The sequence below is a fragment of the Hippoglossus stenolepis genome, chromosome 16, assembly GCF_022539355.2.
Source record: "Hippoglossus stenolepis isolate QCI-W04-F060 chromosome 16, HSTE1.2, whole genome shotgun sequence".
Classification (NCBI taxonomy): domain Eukaryota; kingdom Metazoa; phylum Chordata; class Actinopteri; order Pleuronectiformes; family Pleuronectidae; genus Hippoglossus; species Hippoglossus stenolepis.
In genome coordinates this window covers 6519695-6533519 of record NC_061498.1, presented here as the reverse complement: position 1 = coordinate 6533519, position 13825 = coordinate 6519695, and the positions used below count along the sequence as shown (strand labels likewise).

The following is a 13825-nucleotide window of genomic DNA, read 5'->3' as shown; positions in this document are numbered from 1 at the left end:
ATTGCAGGAGAGAGAGAGAAATAGGTCAAACCCAAACCATGACATAACATGGCACCATGGGTACACTGCATACCTAAATCTTTCATTGGCTTTAAAATTCATCAGACGCTCTCCTCACCCCTTTGGTTAAGTGTGTATTTGTGTGTTAGTGTGTGTGTGTGTGTGTGTGTGTGTGTGTGTGTGTGTGTGTGTGTGTGTGTGTGTGTGTGTGTGTGTGTGTGTGTGTGTACCGTCTGTTCTGTGTCTCTGTATGCACGCATGCAGGCATGAATGTTCTGCAGGATGAGCTGAAATAACACCCAAAAATGTTATGAACACAGAAAGAGAAACAAAAGGACTGAGCCAGAAACGGGACAGAGACAAACAACATGTGGACAGATTTCTATCAGTTTACCTGCACACAAAAGTGCAGAGTCATACTTACATATTGATCTGATACACAGATCCTCGTATGTTGAGGGAAAGCAGGACAGTAAAATTAATAAATTATTTCGAGAAAATCATTACGTCACATACAGTGTGAGAGAGAGACAGAAGCAGAGAGAGAGAGAGAGAGAGAAAGACAGAGAGAGAGACAGACAGAGACAGACAGAAAGAGAGAGAGAGATCGAAGCAGACAGAGAGAGAGCCAGAAGCAGACAGAGAGAGAGAGAGAGAGATGGACAAAGAGAGACAGACATAAAGACACAGAGAGAGAGACAGACAATGAGAGAGAGACAGAGATTGAGACAGACAGAGAGTGAGCGAAAGAGAGTGAGACAGACAGACAGAGATAAAAACAGACAGAGAAAGAAAGACAGACAGAGAGAGAGAGAGCGAAAGAGACTGGGACACAGAAGGAGAGAGATGATAGAGTTGGAAAACTAACAGAGGGATAAACACTGACTGTGTTCAGAGTTTAATTAAATATGTTTATGATAGAAACAAGTCTGACACTTGCCGCTGTTACATTTCCTTTTCTAATCATTTTATTGTTGTTTTATTATAAATTGTGGCGCCTGTGGACGGCGCATTAACTGCTCCCAACATTATCATGACTGATGTTTTCAATAAAGGAACAACATTCGAGGTTATTTTAAAATGGGTTTGTGCCGTCAAGAAACCTGATTGACGGCTGTGAGACTGCAACCAAACACACAATATGAATCTCCATATTAATAACAACAGTGAAAAAATGAACCTGCGCATCAAAAAGTTATTTGACAGCTCGCGTTGTCCCTTCCCCGGCTACCTGAAATGTGTTTTCACGAATTTACTGGTAGCAATAAAAATAAAAATAAACTACCCATCTGCCTTTTTTTCCCCTTTTTAAGTCAACTCGTGCACACAAGTGACAATTTACAGCCACTTTGAAGTCTGAGATAAAAGGACGAGGAAAAGAAATGAAACTTCTGGTGGAGACGAGTCCGAATAAGCTCTGAACTCATCAGTAAAACATGTCACACGCCCGATGAGACTGAAACTGGAGGAATTTGATGCTTCGTTCCCTCAGCCCATCACATGCAGAGACGAGACTCCAGACAGCGCTGACACACACACACTCTCACACACACACACACACACACACACACACACACACACACACACACATTTAGGGGGGGTCATTTTTGGTGATATTACATCACATAAACATTCAGACTCACCCTAAACTGCAACACAACACACTCGGTCAACCATGACACGTGCACAAAAATACGTGCACCCACCAAAGCTCACTTCTCTCTGTCTCACATACACACACACACACACAGAGAGACACACACACACAGAGAGACACACACACACATACTGTATAGCCAGACGCATACACAAAGTCTCAGTTCAAGGCTGCCACCCGATCGATAATCCCATTATAGCTGAAAAGGCTCTTCTATGGGTTCTGATTGAGTCTGGGGAGTGAAGGAGGAGTGGCTCATAATTAAAGTGGGATTTGCCAGATTGATGATTAAAAGGAGTGGATCGGGATGTAAGCAGACACTCGGGCTGCGGCACATACAGGAAATAAATAAATTACCATGAAGTATCCCCTCCGCAAAAGACACAGACTTAAATTCGTCCTCTCGTCTCTCCCCTCTCTCGTCACCCCTCTTCACTTCACAGCAAAACGGTCTTTCACTCCCTCTGAATGGGTTGAGGTGAGACGGGTGGATACGAGGCCAGTTTCAGAGATGAGCAGTCGAGCAGGGGTCACAACCTCGGCCGCAGCTGAAAGGTTCTCATTTCGGAGAAGACTCGAGTCTATGTCATTGGCTTTGGACGTGTAGTAATTGCACATACACATTTACAACAGCGACTTTGCTGTCATGGACGTCGATATTCCAACTATTGACCTTTTTCAAACCAAGACATTATTGTGATTATGATGTTTACATGAGTTGCTATTAGTGTATTCCATTTATATCCCTATTTACCTGTTACAGAGCACGGTCGGATTATTGACATCATTACATCCAATATGATTACATTCCCATCCTGGGCACAGTACATGCGTCGTCAAGCAGTTGGTAACGGCTGTACGACGACGCAAGCTCCAACAGGATGTTATTCTGTGATTAAGACGTATACATGTCTACATGATGCAACTACCTTATCCGGGTTAAGTTAAACAGAAATTGCTGTTCACATGGCAGTGGCTGATTCAGACTTTTGTCTTAATCTAGTTAACATCAGAAATATGACAAAGATTTGCAACTCTGCGGTGAACGTGCACAACATATAGCAAAAAAAGTATTCTACTTGCACAGCTCCACAGACTAGATTGCCTGCGGTCTGTGAGGAGGAGCTATCACGTCGTCAATAATTGGTTTCAACGTGCTCTAAATTGAGACACTAAACCAAAATGCAGCTCATCTTTCTCGGTTAAATTGAAAAATGCGGCTGCACTGGACAGCTCTTATATGAAAACGTGTATCGTGTGAGTACTGTATGCTGCACCGTGTCCCAGTGCATCATTTTCCTCAGGCTGTTGTTGTGTAACAGCCTTCATTGGCATTCACACTGCTGGCAATCACAGCACAGGAATAACTGCCTCTTTGGCAGTAGCAGGTACGTGTTTGCCAAGTGTGGCACCGTTGGTTGGGTTCTAGCACATGCAGCATACATCAACATCTGTTTCAATCCAGTTTTCAGTGCACAGAAATGAATTAATGCATTAGCCATGGATGAACTTCCTCAGACTGCGCACATTCAATGCATGGATTGTTCCCTATTTGATACACTGTATAATTACAAAACAATTTCCGCCCAGTTTGGTTTAGATAAAGCACAGAGGTTATCTCAACAGAAATGAGCACTGTCGCCACCATTTTAAAATACACTTTGATGGTTGAAACATCTCCAACAAGGATTGGAATCAAATCTTTAGGGTATTACAGGTTCTGCATGTTTCTTCTCATCATTGCAGGGATCTCAAACTGACTAAAGCCAGGAAGCACCATCTCTTTTTTCTGTGTCCATATACCCCTCACCATGCCCTTCCCGTCTGTATAGAAATAGCTACTTCTTTAAATGTTGCCTATAGAAATAGCTACTGACGGTCTGCAACATTAAAAACTCGTTTCCCGTCTCGTCAATTTATAACAACGCATAAAACATCTGACACGTGTAAATGAGGCCGTTTTACAGGAGCGCAGCAAACGTACGTGTGACAGGAAAAGAGCCACATTCATATCATGAGGTGTTAACAGGATCTTACTGCTGGTAATGACTTATATCACAGAGTGGCAGACTTAATGTCATCCTCAGTCTCATCCAGCGAGTCAATAAGTGCCTCCCTTAACAGCCTGTAACGGTTAATAGTTTCTCTCTTGGTTAACTGAAACTCTGTTAACGTCGGAAATTTTCCCTCAGAATGTCTGGAATGACAGTGTCAGTGTCCTCAGCTCACTTCAACCACCGCTGCGATATATAGTGCATTTACACTGCGTTATATCCGTTTAACATTCCAGTGGGAGATTTTTTACTGTACTGAGAATTGTACACACTCTGTAAATGGGCTGGTTCTATGCAAACAGGCCCAGTGTCCTAAAATGAACCAATTACTGAAGAATGAAGCAGTCTGTGTCCAAGGGAGCAAGATTAAGTGAATTTCTTCTCACTGTTGTTTTGTGCATTACAATTCCTTATATATATATTTTGCTGTAACACAAAAGCATCACCGAGTTTTATTGGTTCTCCGGTCTGACTCCGAAAGCCCTTTAAAGGGCCCTCAGGGGCCCCTTGTGCTTCTTTAACCGTCTGGACTGAAGTGATTTGAAAGCAGTGACTAACTGACAGTGCCGTCCTCAGAGCCCAAAAAAGCCTTCACGCATAAAAAAGCAAGGGGGTATAGTCATATAGGCGATTCTATCACTGACAGATGTAGCTGGTGCAGCCGACCATGAGTTTACAGGGTCACAGCTGATTGCAAAGCATGCACATGACACTGCACATTAAGTACTTAGTTCTTCATGGAAGCCAAACATGCAGACATACAGTACAAGAACACACGTGCTCTAAGCAAAGGGACGCACTAATAACGTTTGATTTGAAAGCATATTTTACACTTTTCTGAGGGTCCGTTGAAAGTTTTGCTAACCACAGCAAGATATTTGTGGTTGTGAGGATCTGAAATCTGTCTGATGTCTCTCTCACGCTTCTCTCGGGAGCACTAGCGAGAACAGGTCGGACAGCCAATCGGAAAAGGCTCAGAGCCTTAAGGCCTGGTAGGAACATCTAATAGCGGCAGCGTGACAGCAGCATATATGGGGGAGTTTATGTCAGAAATATGCTTTGCCCGGGCAGCGGCTACGGAGACAAAGCCGTGAGCTGCAGCTTATCCAGCTTCCACTCCAGGCGGTGGATATCGTCCGTGGACTGTGAGTAAGCAAGTTTCCACACACACCGCCATTATAATAGCTGGTTTCCAGTCTAGGATTAACTCGTGAGACACACCACAACTTACAAAACGTGAAACTTAAAAAACAACACGATAAAAGTAATCCACCGATCAGTAGAAGAAAAGCTTTTAAAAGATTAGAAGCAGAAAAGACGACTGGAGGGGGACAAACAAAACCATAATCCTCCATAGAGGCTGAATAGAAATGGGCAGATTCCAAATGCCACAAGCTGAGGGCGGAGAGTGTTTCATTGTGACGTCACAAAATTACACAAGTCGAATGGCTTGTTTTGAGGTTTCTGAACACAGACTGTCAGCATTTCTCTTCTTGAGCACTTTGATATGTTACAAGTATTCATAAGACTCTAAACTGGGTTTAAAATCAAATATATCTTGCAACTCTCACTTTCTACAATAAGGGATTGTTTTAAACTAGAGCAAAGACAAGTAAAGTAGTTATTTGAACTTTACCTACTCATAGTATAAAGTCACTTTTGTCTGAGTAATAGTTTTAACCTTTATCGTACCAGAATTGACTCTTTTGTTTGAATATTGTCACAGTATTTGTGACACACAGCTCAGCAGCGATTGAGCACAAATACCAGCCTGTAGCACAATAACAAATATAAACATTAAAGGGCATTTTATTTAAATAATGATATAATGTATAGTGTGGTGCCCACTCCCACTCTGCTCCTGACCTGTTCATTACCAGTAATCAATACGTATCAACACTAACAATCAATATCAAACAATAGTTTATCTACTATCTAGAAAATGAGACATTATTAAAATATATGATATCATCGGTGTGATTCTGATTCTCATATTTGTACCCATTGATGGCGATAGACTACACAGAGTTTGCTGATGATAATTCATAATTAATATGATGACATACTCTAAGATCATCATTATGTGGGTCATCATGAGTATGAAGGTGCGATTCAGTGTTTTCTTTACATTTCTTTTTCCGAAGCACAGAACAACATATTACAGCAACTCCGTCTTTGACTGTATCTCTGCCTGACGCTCACATGCAGGCAGAACATAACAGATATGGTAAGTGAAGTACTGTCAGCGCTAATGACAGTGTTGCCAGGAAAGTAAGTGCAGTAAAACGCGGGGTTGATGGCATAATATAAGCCTGTGAAGACACTAACTAATGCTTTCAGCCCAGTGTTAAACTGTGCCAAGAGCCACACACACACACACACACACACACACACACACACACACACACACACACACACACACACACACACACACACACACACACACACACACACACACACACACACACACACACTTGCGTAAAGTAACATGCATGACACACACGTACACACACTGGCAGGAAGGTTCAGGCTATTGTAGAGCAGATAAATGTGTGTGAGTAAAGTGTGAGGTTGTTTCAGTTTATATTGTTATTGCATAAGATTTTCATTTCTGTGTGTGTGTGTGTGTGTGTGTGTGTGTGTGTGTGTGTGTGTGTGTGTGTGTGTGTGTGTGTGAGACACTTAAGGTAGATAAAGGTCAGACATGTCCCTGAGAGACACAAATGATGAACGACCAACAGCAACACAAGGTTGAAACCATCAGTCAAAGGAATCCATTTTCAAAAGGAGAAACTATCTTGAGGTTTGGTGAAACCCTGAAACCTCAATTCACAACAGGACAGAAATTGTTTTGCAAGAAATAAAATCTCCCACCTGTTTCCTCTTTTACGTGCCTGCTCTTTTTCCTCGAGTGTCTTTGTTAAGACAAAAAAAATGCCACGTATCCTTTGCTGTGGGAGAACTTTCTGCTGCAGGGAAGTGATCTCAGGGTCCGCGGAGCCAAAATCATCCGGTTCTTTTGCTCATCTCGGCCTTGGTGCCGGTCCTCGGTGGTTCTGCCAGGTTCACAGAAGACACGACTCGGACTCAGGCTGAAATGAAGAGAATACAAATAAAAAGAGAGGCTAAAGTGAAAGAAATACATGAGTTTCACTGGTTATTTTTCAATAACTACTCATGTCAACGCATGTACAGCATGTACGCATGTACAGCAATAATGATTTAAATCACATTTGAAGCATACTTTATCATCATATCCAATATGATCCTTTCATACAAGTATTTATAGGATAGGAATGAATATTTAGTGAAACTTCAGGTAAAAATCACTCTGGGTTTTTCTGTGTAAAATCAAGAGATCTCAATTAAATCTTTCATGGTATTTGGTCACATGAGAAACCTGTGGAAACAAAATTTCAGCTCCATATTTATCTAAAAGCTATGGTCATGCAACCAAATCAGTGAACCAATTTAAATGGAGCATAACAGGAAAATAACAATGAATTATGCATCCTTCATTACTCAGTGATTCTCAAAGAAAGTGGAAAGGCCGAGTAGTGACAATGTGAAATAAAACACATCGGCGAGGGAGAGATTTTTCAGAATCACACAGATTTTTCCCGGCAGCAAGATCGTGGAGAAATGTGCAGGAATACAAAAGTTGGCCGTTCTGTCTCTTATTCTTTCTCCATTTGTCGATCTCTCCCTCTCTTTCCTACTGACTTTCTGTCTCTTTACCTCTGTTGTCGCGTTTCACTTAAATTATCATCACCACGTGAAGACAAGCTGGGTCACAATAATGATGACAATAATGGCCCACGAAGCATCAGAGGGCGACGAGGTGACAGATGGCTCAATCTGTAAGTGGTACTATATATAATGAGATACTACCTATCTCCCTGTTTCAGTCACAGAGCAGGACACCTGTCACAACACACCTCGAGCTGTCGGCGTGCAACACACACTGCGTATCTCTGAATAATTCCTGCAAATAACTGTCAGGAGAAACAGACACACACTTCCTCCCTCTTTCCCTCCACTTTCTCTCCACTGGTCTCTCACTTTCTCCCCTCCAGCACTTTCACCCTCTCCCTGACTGACACACGCACGCACGCACGCACGCACGCACGCACGCACGCACGCACGACACACACACACACACACACACACAGACCCAAACAGACAGTATAAATCAGTTAGGGAGAGCCCGGCCAGCTGCCCCACAGTGAGCAGAGCATGACACCTGGCCGATTGCGCTCTTCCATTGCAAGTAAAATGGAAGAAGAATGCTGCCTTACACCCGATCATGACTCGGCACGGTAGATATGCACGTACATGTGAAAATACACGAGCGCCAAACCTCACAAACACACACACACAGGGGAAAACACATCCTGTGAGATTTCATTCGCAGTGAAATACACTGAAGTTTCAGAGCACACAGAGCATCATTTGCATGGATCCTGTTGGCAGTGGTGGAGGAAGTACTTAAACATATAAAGTATAAGTACAAGTATATAGGCAAAAAATGTATTAAAGTAAACATTAACTTTTGAGTAAAAGGTTTTTTGCTTCTGAATATACTTTGAGTATTAACAGTAAATGTGTGAACTTGTAACACAATGCATTGTAAAACTGTTGTGTAGAAAGTACACAGATATTTGATAATTTATGTGGTGGAGTAAAAGTGAAAAGTACCTGAAAATCCATCTACTCGAATAAAGTGCAAAATGTACAATAACAAAGTAGATGTACTGTCTCATACAGTAAAAGTGCTTCATGCTCACGACATGATCATGAAAATGATGAACACTCACGATTTGACTAAAAACAAAGAGGTTAAAACTTTTTTTTAAAAACAGACCTTTTATAGATGATGTTTATCTTCCAACATTTTGCCTTTGTTCACAAAAAGAAAATCATCCCGAGAAAAACAGTATTCAAGCATTGAGGTCTATCTTTATGGTGTTTATCCCTAGACGTAAAACTATGAATATAAAACAACCTGTAAACACTCCTCACTGGTGCCGTATTATCCTCATAAATCCTGCTGGGTTTCAGAATATGTTTTTGTACTACTCCCCCCGCTGTGTTTCCATAACAGAGGTCAAAATGGCTCTCTGAGGGATATTTTGTCTTAAAGCGCTGCACTATGCTTGTCAGTTGAGCTCAGAAGAAACATTGGCCAAATGTGCTGCTCACATTCACGCTCGAACCATTCCACTTTTTTATTTCCCCATGGGTTTTCCCCTCGGCAAGCCCGCAGGTCAAATTGTCAACTTCCTACCCAAGATGTCACAGACTAATCGCAAGATTTCCATTAAAATTTGCGGAAGATATTTAGAATCCCTGCAGGGGGTGAATTCTAATGTTCTGTTCCGGGGTTGAACCCTGCGACCTCTCGCGTCGAGCAGGCGATTTCCAGCTGTGCACGAGAAATCTGTTGTGAATCTCCCGAAGTTTACTGAGAGAATTAATGCACTACAGAAAGACTAGCACATATCATTCGCAGGTCGCAGCGGGGGGAGTCATTCCCAGCAGAAACACAGTGAGAGATGAGGTACTTTGTGTAAAGCTGGGTCACCGTGAGCCTCTATCACACTGACACAGGACAAGCTTTCATTTTTCTGACGCCGCTCTTGCTCATACTGTCCATTATTTTTCTCACAGGTTCAGGCATTATTTATATGACAGCGTTGGAGTGTTTTACTGCTCGAGTGTTGAAAGCTGGTTAATGGCTCGGTATCGTCACATTAAAACATTGTTGGGGCTGTGGGTTAAGTTCGAGGCAGGGGACAAAAACTGTTTGACTGACAGTCAAAACTATCCAACAACGGCTTTTCCATTATCCACAAAACACAGATGAAGGATGGGTCTCCCACACCACACAGTGTAGTCGTGTCCTTTCTATCTAATCTGATCGTCTAATAATGGACACGTCCGACATTCACATGGTGTCGGAATAAATGGACCAAATTATTTCCCACCTGGGTACATTCCCCCAACTTAGATCAAAACAAAAAACTTTTGGTGAAAATAATGTTGCACAAATTGCCAAATTACTGATGTCATCACTTATATGCAACAGCAACTCCTCTCTCAACTTGTTTTTAAGCATCAGGACCCAAGATGGTGACTCAGGAAAAAAGCAGTTAAGTGAATACTTAATGTGGATTAAAAAAAAGAGGCTTACAGATGCTCCATTTTCCAGGTAGGCAGGTAAACTGAAAATCCAAAGGCAGGACTGAGGAGGTGAACAGATGAACTGACCAAGACGACCGTGAGACTGAATACACAAGGGGAGCAGGGACAAGAGGTGAGACACAGCACAGACGGTCACATGTGCAGGTAACAGAAGAAGGAAGTAAAACGACCAAGAGACACATGGGGTGAGGAGCTTCACAATAAAACAGGAAATGATAACAACCAGAGAGCAGCCTAGATGGAAGGATCATGACACAGCTTCCTGTGGGTTATTATTATTATATCATGTGGTCAAAAGAAACATCAATACTGTAATACTTACATCACTTGTACAACTTAACTCTGCAGTTATTCAGACTGAAGTGTGACCAACAGGGTTTCCTAAGGAACACAGGGCTCAAATACCAGTGTATCAACCTTTTTTGCTGCGAGGCAACAGGGCTAACAACGACACCACCGTGTTGACCTCAGTTCAATTCTTAATTTCAAATTCAGCTTTATTTCTATAACAACATCTGGTTTAAATGGCTTTAAATAAAAACAGGCTAAAACAGCTCATAAAGGGCTTTATTAAGAATTAAGAAAAAAGTTTTTAAACAAGCAAACCGCAGCGAGATCATCTGGCAACCTGTTCTGTTCTTTAGGTGCATCAATACTGACAGCCAACCTCATCAGACTTAGAAAGCTCTCTGGCTATATGGGGGAGATTTCCAACCTTGTTATCTGAGAGATCTGCCGGGATACTGCACTGACAGCGTGTTTGAAATGTCCGGCGGAGCCCAGGCCTTGAAGTGCTCTGTCGACCAGGAGGAGAATTTTAAACTGTCCTAAAAAATCTAAAAAGATTGCAGAGATCTGTGGTCGGATATGTGTTTGTACGTGGTCGGATATTTTTGTCCTGATTAGAACTTGTGTGGCCGAGTTTAGGATGAGTTGTAATGAACTGTGGATTGGGAAAGTTTCATACATTAAATGTCTGCAGGTATTCATTGCAATGGTTGTTTTTTACAGTTTCGTCAGTTATCTCCTGTGTGTTTTGCATCTCTTGTCTTTTACATTTTGCTGCACTCAAGTTTATAATTTAAAACAAATAAGTTCTTGAGCACGAGTGTCTTGATCTCTCCGTCTGTATCTTTGTATTGAAACATCTCTTAATTAGCTGGATACAAAGCCCGTATGAGTAGTTATTGTATGCGATTTCCTGGTGCTTTGAAAGAGCAGTGTAGAATATCTAATTAAGCCTGAAATGCTTTTCTTGTGCCGCATACAAATGTACAATTCCATCTGTACGCGACATGTAGGAGGAAATCTCCTTAACACAGAGAAGAATAACAAAGCCAGTCAGCTGTGTGGTCTTCATCCGGACAATTCCCACTCGGTATTTGATTATGCAAGCGTACGATTATCATGCCTCGTGCTGCAAGATCCTGGTGAGGTCATCGCGACAACAAGCCGGTGCAGACTGAAACATACCATATTCCATTTCTATAATATACATATACATATACATATTTCAAAATGTCTGAGGTTAAAACAAATCATAAGTGCATCCATCCATGATCTGACCAAATTCCATGGTTAAATTCCAGTAGGTTTGGGATAATATTGCTTACAAACAAACAAACAAAACAACAAATGGGTGGATGTAATGATGCTTGTACCAAATTCATGCAAAATAATTATGAGCATGAAATATCTAAATCTCTCGTTTGTTTAAATCTGTTAGAGGAAAATCTCACGTTACAGCTCACGGTTACCTTGAGTTCCACGTGTCAGGGATGTATTCTACCAGCTCAACAAGCCTTCCCACATAGTTTTGGCCCCGATTTGGCCCACACTGCCACACTGTCATCCGGCCCACATGCCGCTTAGAATTATGGCACTCGGGTGGTCCGCTCCTGTTTACCAGATCTGGGCCACAAGTAAGCCATGGCAATACAAAGGTGCCAAAGGTGGCCCAAATTTGTTTTGTGCTATTTGGGCCATGTTCACCATTCACCACATGAGCCAATTTAGGTTCACATCCAGAATACACCTTGCAGAGAGTAAAGCATTTAAGGCTCACAGGCTTTTGTGATATTTGGGCCACATTTGCTTTTTTACAAGTGGGCCACAAGAAGGCCAGAAGTGCTGCGTCACCGCCTGAAGTGGCCCACCTCCGTATGCTGTCTGGGTCGTAAGGCCTCGTTCATTTATCTGTATATACACCCATGTTCATGAGGAGCAGCTGTGATTAAAAAACACCACGCAGTCCTTAAATGTTGTAATAAACAGCCTGTGAGGCAGGAAACTGAGACAGAGGTTTCACACTCTGAGAGCAGGTGTGTGAGTCATCACAAGGTGATGTCACAAAGCGGAGGGAGGCAGGTGCCGGCAGAGCTTGAGGAAAACCACATCTGGTAAATGTGTCAGTCTTGGTTAGATAACAACGCCTCATGCTGAATCAAGCATGAATCAGACATTTCAGGGGAAACAAATCCCAACGTGCATGCAACCATTTTAATGTCAAGAATAGAAAATAACTCTAGAGGTTAGAGCTCTTCTGCTGCGGCCTCGGGTTTGGGTCGGACCCGGTTCTTTGCTGCGTCACTAATTTTGCATCCCCACAAAATTGGCTAACCGTCGGTGGAGGTTTCACCATTTAATTAAAGTAAGTTTGTGGTAAATTGACGGCGTGCCCACTGCTTCCGCCTCGACGACACCACTGACAGAGTGGAAGGATTAGAAAGGAGGGAAGGAGGGGAGGAGTGAAATCGAGCCTCTAACAAATACTGTATATCTCCATCGCCCACCCATCTGTCTTTCTGTCTCTTGTCTTTCCTCCGAGGCGCATGTGTCCTCAGTACTGCCAGGCAAAATCTGCCACCGAGCCTCTTAACTGCACAGCTTCAGGCGGGCGAGTTGGAGAGAGGGAGATAGTGAGGGAGACACAGAGTGAGAAAAGGAGATTGAAGTGGTGATAGAAGTAAAGTGACAAAAGGAAAAAAAAACTGCTGTAGATCTCATTTTTTGACACCATGGCTTTGTGCGTGTGTGTGTGTGTGTGTGAGAGAGAGAGAGAAATCCATGAGGGAACCTTTGAAGATCAGCGTGTGTATCTAAATGGAAAAACATGAACGCATGCATGTGTTTCACTGTGGTGGGTTAGTGCCGCTAAACAAAAATGCATTCTGGGATGTGTCTTAGATATATTGAGGACACACACTGAACACACACACACACACACAAAAAGTATTCTGGCATAAATTATCTTTTAACTCCAAGTCATTTCTTTTACAGTCACACATCTATTCCGCACTACAACTGATTTCACAGGGTAAAAACATCAGAAACAGTTCTCCTCAGAATCCAGAGCTGCAGAGATGAGCAGTACGTGTTGATGTTGTCCGCCACGCCAGTGAGCATCAAACAAAGGTTTCACTCTCAGTCAGTGCAGGCCACCAAACCTTTGGGCGGAGAGGTGTAGGTTTTGGAGTGACGCCTGGGAGAGCATAGTGGATTAGAGGGAGAATGGGGACTTTCATAATCCGCCCCCCCTGTCTCTGTCTCTCTCTCTCTCTCTTTCTACCTCTCTCAAACGGTGAATAACAAATCTCTGCGGTGCGGGGATGCCGTCAGAATAATGTTTAGATAATGTCACGGTTACGTCAGGTTTAATTGCTTTTGTCGATGTTGTTTTCACCCAGAAAACCGAAGGATATCATCCGTGTGATGTATTGTTGGCAGGGATGTGCCGGGTAGAAGAGTTACTCATTACATATGTGACTACATGACTTAATTCCACTGTGGCAAAAGTAATTAGCTGCACCGAGCAGTAGCTGCATTTAGTAACTATTATTTGGTGTCAAGGGTCAAAGTTCGTACCATAAGAGTCAACAAAGACCAACTGACGACTGAGAGGAGAGAGAGA

General features: G+C 42.5%; 1 protein-coding gene across 1 annotated transcript in view; it reads right to left on the bottom strand.

Moving 5' to 3' along the window:
• The window catches only part of LOC118122818 (protein phosphatase 1 regulatory subunit 29), a 58436-nt gene that overhangs the window by 34003 nt on the left and 10608 nt on the right, over positions 1–13825 (bottom strand). The window contains exon 2 of the mRNA XM_035179692.2: positions 6586–6803. The gene's annotated coding sequence lies outside the window, so the exon portion shown is untranslated. The remainder of the gene's footprint in view (positions 1–6585; positions 6804–13825) is intronic.